Genomic DNA, 5,712 nt, shown 5'->3' with positions numbered 1-5,712 from the left:
TCTCCAGCGAGCAGCGGACTCGGAGTGGACTCGGAGCGTCCATGAGCTCTTGGAGTCCAGCTGGCGCTGAGGAGCCCGGGATATGGCCTGCAGTGGCCGTGCTCCTGGCCCGCGGAGCGGAATGCCGCCTCTGCCTCCGTTTCTGCCTCCACCTCCTCTGCCTCGGTTTCTGCCTCCACCTCCGCTCCACCTTCAGAGGCCAGGGCCCAGCAGCCAGGGGACCTCGGGTTTGGTGAACTGCGAGAAGATCCCTCCGCTTCAGCCCTCGAGCTGCCCCGGGCGCCTCTGTGCAGGCCCCCGCGGCGCTGGAGTTGCTCGCGCGCGCGCCCCCACCGTTACTGTTTCAGATCCCGGGGTTCTAACTGTTACTAAACCTTCAGAAATCTACCCCGGAGGAGCCGATCTTCTAGTTATAGCGGTCGCCATGGATGAGATGAAGATCAAAGGGCGGCTGCAAGTGACACTCAGAGGGGGCCCAAGCATGCACAAGACCAACAGTTCCCCCGAACAGATAGGACCAGATGAGAGCGGCTGCGGAGGTGGCAGTGACCTTGGAGAGGCCCCTACCCGTGCCGCCCCTGGGGAACTTCATTCTGCGTGGGTACCGCTCAGCGCTGCGCCAGAGGCGGTACAGCGGGACTTGCAGATGGGGCCTGAGGGGGAAAGGGACCAGGCTTCAGACACATCCTGGGGTGAGGTACTGTCACCAGGGAGGGTGCGCAAGCACACCCATCCCCTGAGCAAGATCTTCACTGAGGACATCAGCGGGCGCCTGTCGCTGGCAGCTGGTAGCCGGCTGCCCGAGGGCTGCCTGGAGAAGCTGGCCCTCAACAGACCCATCTTCAACAAGCCGCTCAGCCACCTCCTCCACCATGTCAGCCTGTCCGAGATTGGCTTTGAGAAGCTGGAGTCCTACGTCAAGCTGGACAAGCTGAGTGAGGGGACCCATACCACCGTTTACAGAGGCAGAAGCAAGCTCACAGACAGCCTCGTGGCACTCAAGGAGATCAGACTGGAACAGGGGGAGGGGGCACCCTGCACTGCCATCTGGGAAGTGTGCCTGCTCAGGGACCTCAGGCATGCCAACGTCGTCACGCTGCATGACGTCATCTTCATGGAGCAGTCCCTCATCCTGGTCTTTGAGTGCCTGGACAAGGACCTGAAGCAGTACCTGGATGACTGCGGGAATGTCATCAACATGAACAACGTGAAACTGTTCCTGTTCCAGCTGCTCCGGGGCCTGGCCTACTGCCACCGGAAGAAGGTGCTGCACCGAGACCTCAACCCCCAGAACTTGCTCATCAACGAGAGAGGAGAGCTCAAGCTGGCCGACTTCGGCCTGGCCCGGACCAAGTCAATCCTAATGAAGACCTACTCCAACCAGGTGATAAGCCTGTGGTACCGGCCCCCCGACCTCCTGCTCGGCTGCACGCACTACTCCACCCACATTGACATGTGGGGCGTGGGCTGCATTTTCTACGAGATGGCCACGGGCCGGGCCCTCTTCCCAGGCTCCTCAGTGGAGGAGCAGCTGCACCTCATCTTCCACATCTTGGGAACCCCAACTGAGGAGACATGGCCGGGCATCCTGTCCAATGAAGAGTTCAAGGCACGCAATTTTCCCCAGTACCGTGCCATGGCCTTTTTGAGCCTTGCGCCCCGACTTGACAGGGAGGGGGCTGATCTCCTCACCAAGCTGCTGCAGTACGAAGGCCGCAGTCGGATTTCCGCAGAGGATGCCATGAAGCACCCGTTCTTCTTCAGTCTTGGAAAGCAGATCCACAAACTTCCTGACACGACTTCCATATTTGCACTAAAGGAGATCCAGCTACAAAGGGAGGCCAGCCTGCGTTCCTCAACAATGCCTGACTCAGGCAGGCCGGCTTTCCGTGTGGCGGGCACCCAGTTCTAAGCCACACACCCAGGCCCCAGCAGGCAGCCGATGAGGGATGCCACACCCTTCACAGGGCAGTTCCCATCTGCATCCCCCTGCTTGCTACCTGCCTACCTGCCTGGTTCATGCTCGCCTGCCCACATGTTCCCGGCTGCCTGTCCAACCATCTGACCATTGGCCTGTCAACCACCCATTGGCCTGACTGCTGGGTGCTAACAAAGCTCCCATCACTCCTTTAAAAAAAAAAAAAAGGAAAAAGAAAAAAGAAAAAGAAAGGAAGGAAGGAAGGAAGGAAGGAAGGAAGGAAGGAAGGAAGGAAGGAAGGAAGGAAGGAAGGAAGGGAAAGAAAGAAAGAAAGAAAGGAAAGAAAGAAAGAAAGAAAGAAAAAGAAAGGAAGGAAGGAAGGGAAGGAAGGAAGGAAGGAAGGAAGGAAGGAAGGAAGGAAGGAAGGAAGGAAGGAAGGAAAGAAAGAAAGAAAGAAAGAAAGAAAGAAAGAAAGAAAGAAAGAAAGAAAGAAAGAAAGAAAGAAAGAAAAAAGATCAGCTGTAGAATAGGAGGTATGGTTTGTCCTCTAATCCTTCAAATTCTTAAAAAATGAGATCAATCTGAATCCTGGAGACCCTGTTTCTAGATGAGATATAAGAAGTAAGTAGATCTGAGTGGCACAAAAGGTGGGCTGGAGTGGATACTGTTGTTACTCCCAGGTCTCCTTTTCTCTGAACATCCAGCCCCCTGCTACTGGGACTATTGCTGCTGAGAGCTCAGAGCTGCATCCCTCACTGGGAATTTTCCGCTGGAGGAAACTGGTTTATCCAAGGTGGTTATTCCTCCCAGGAGGCAGCCCATAACTAACCAGTGACTGGCTGGTGGAAATACACAGCCACCACACCCTTGCCTCAGCTTAGGACGACTCTGAAGGCCTGTCCCAGCTCCAGAGCTCTCCATGGGATCAGCCAAAACCTCAGCTGCAACATCATTGTTCATCAGTTTCTGCTGCCTGTTCCATCTTATTTTCTCACAGGTGTGTCTCCTAAGAGCAATCTATAAGAAGCCCTCTACTTTGTCTCAGGGACTCTGTGTCCAGTTAACCTAAGTCAGTACGTATCACTTCCTTGTGTTGAAGTGTATATCACATCAAATGCACTTTCCAGGAGAGGTGAGAATGTCCCCACCACCCACACCTCTCCTCCAGCATAGGTGAGAGTTAGCATAGGGCTGATCCCCCACAGATGTCTAGGGACATATAGGGAAGAAGTCTGTGTATAGCCAGAGTCTATCCCAGCTTGGTAAAATCACAAGGCTTTCATGCATGAAGCCAGGATCACTGCCCTACAGTGTGAGACACACATGGACCCAAACACGTGGAAAGGCTGCAGATGTAGGAGGTGGGAGGCCAACAAAGCAGGGCTTCAGCAGCAATGTCACCACCTACATCTCTGCCACAAAAGTAAAGTAAAAGATGGAGCTTCCTCTCCACAAACCTACCTGCAAGCCCCTGGACGCTCTCTCATGATGGGAGTAAATAGTGTGTATCTGGACGAACATCAGAGAAGGAAGATGCTCTAAATCACCTCTATGGCCTCAACGTTTACCTAATTCTATACAATACTTCTCTGTTGCCATGTTGTTTAGTGTATTTCTAAATGTTAGCATGCCCCACACTACTATATTTAGGAGGGACCATTCTCCTAACATATTGTGAGACCTTTCAAAGCAAGAACCCAGGTTATATTCATCTTCATGTTGCCAGGGCCTGGCTGCATGAATGTGGCTTCATGTGTAGGTCCCAGGAGATGTAACAGACGACATGTCACCACAAGCTCTCTTCAAGTGGCAAACATCACGCCAACCAAAAAGGCGATTTAAATGTGTGCGTTAAAAGTGTATGTATTCTTTGGTAAAACACTACATGCATTTTTAAATAAAGGAACACTATTTTTTTTCTATGGATTTGTCTATTTTCTAATTTCTTTACACTGAGAGGCATGTGTTTGTAATGTTTCTTAAAAGAAAGAGAAAAGGAAGCATTGATCCCTGGGAATTCTGCCCCTTTGTTCTAACAACAAACTGGGTTTAGGCTCGCTTTGAAGGTTCTTTGCCTTTTACACATGCTTCTGTGGCAATGTACCAACAGGTCTGTCTGACTGAGGGTTCCCCAGAGATCAGGCCAGTAGGAGATATTGCAGGAATTGGCTCACATTGGCTCACATGGTTATGGAGGCCAAGAAGTCCTGCAGTCTGCCGTCGGTAAGCTGGTAAGCCAGGAAAGCCGGTGGTGGAATCCGGTCCAAGTCCAAAGGCCTAGGAACCAGGAGCACTGGTGGCCAAGGGCAGAAGACCACTGTCTCAGCTGCAGCAACAAGAGCCAATTTCCCCTTCCTTCCTCCAGGGTTTGTTCTATGCAGGCCCTCAGCAGATTAGATGCAGCCCACCCTCGCTGGGGAGGGCCACCTTTTTGACTCAGGGTATTGATTCAAATGCTAATTTCTTTCAGATTATACCCAGAAATGATGTTTTCCCAGTTTTCTGGGCATCTCTTAGTCCCCCTCAAGTTGACACATGAAATTAACCATCACAGGGTCTACACTTCAGGTTGAAATTTACACACAACCTGCACCAGGAGAGACTGTGAAGGCTCCTGGTGCCCAAAAGACAGGACCCGGCTTGCAGCTGGGGACAGTTTGCCGCCGCCTGCCCTCGAGGAAGCAGCTTCCTTCTCTCCTTCGCTGTGACGGTCCTGGTGGTCAGCAGGTCAGCAGTCCGTGAGTCAGAAAATCAAAATGAGAATCAAAATCCCACTAATCAAAGCACATAGGTTACATATTTATACGTGTGTTTGCAGAAACGTTGGGAGCATATACCTCATGGGTGAATATGGGTAGGGGAATTTCTCTTGTCCAAGTGAATTTCTCTTTACATCATGAATGTGTGCTCCAGTAATAAGAAAGATATTTTTATGTGGGAAAAATATACAGTCATGAGGGAACCAGAAGAAGTCCTGTACCTAGGTATTGCCCCAGCCAGCATTTTCCAAGTCAGCTGGGAAGGCTGGCCAGCACAGTCAGCTCTGCCTCTTACCCTTCCCCATTCACCCTGCTGTGATGGTGGGCAGTCTCCCAGGTAATGGGAAAATGCAGGTTTGGCTACCTCCCACAAGGAGGTCCAAGCTCCTGAGACAGGTGCTAGTGCAAAAGGAAAGAGGTTTTATTCAGGTGCTGCACAACCTGGGAGAATGGTGGACTCCCATCTCAAAGACCATCCCCCTTCCTGCTCAAGCCCTCAGTTCTTATAGGGATAGGGAGGGGAGGGGAGGGCTTTTTTCTACCCAACTATATTGCTAGCTTTTGGTGTGCTTGGGTCCTGTCCATTCGTCTTTCTATCTTTTGTCTATTAGGTGTATGAACCTCCCCCTGTGCCATCTTGGCCAATGGGGAGACTACTGGCTCTCTGACTGACAGTCTACGGTAAAACTTAGGGATGCCCAGGAGGCAGCGCCAAATCTTGGACTTGAGTAGAACAGCCAAGGGGGTGTACTAAAATGTTAGAGCTGCAAAGGGCTCTGAACATCATCTAGTCTAACCCCGGTGCTGTAGAAGTGAGCCCACTGAGGCTCAGCTCCCTAGGATCACACAGCTATCCAGTGGCAAAGCCAGACATAGAGGCTCTGGCCTACCATCCCCAAGCCTGCTCCTTTCAGCCTTCCACACTGTCCCTCCCATTTGTAGCTGCGAAGGCTCAGGAACCTGCTAAACCTCCCTCCATGAAGCCCTCTTCAAAAATGGGAAGGGGAAGAACATGGAGGAAAGGGGAGGGGAGAA

The 5,712-nt window shown here is 52.0% G+C and overlaps 1 pseudogene; it reads left to right on the top strand.

Moving 5' to 3' along the window:
- Positions 1 to 412: 412 nt before the first annotated feature.
- LOC102440133 lies at positions 413 to 1,912 on the top strand (annotated as a pseudogene).
- Positions 1,913 to 5,712: the final 3,800 nt, after the last annotated feature.

This window comes from Myotis lucifugus, unplaced genomic scaffold (genome assembly GCF_000147115.1).
Source record: "Myotis lucifugus unplaced genomic scaffold, Myoluc2.0 scaffold_467, whole genome shotgun sequence".
In the NCBI taxonomy this organism is placed as follows: Eukaryota; Metazoa; Chordata; class Mammalia; order Chiroptera; family Vespertilionidae; genus Myotis; species Myotis lucifugus.
The sequence above is the reverse complement of the archived record's forward strand: the minus strand, read 5'-3'. Positions and strand labels throughout refer to the sequence as shown.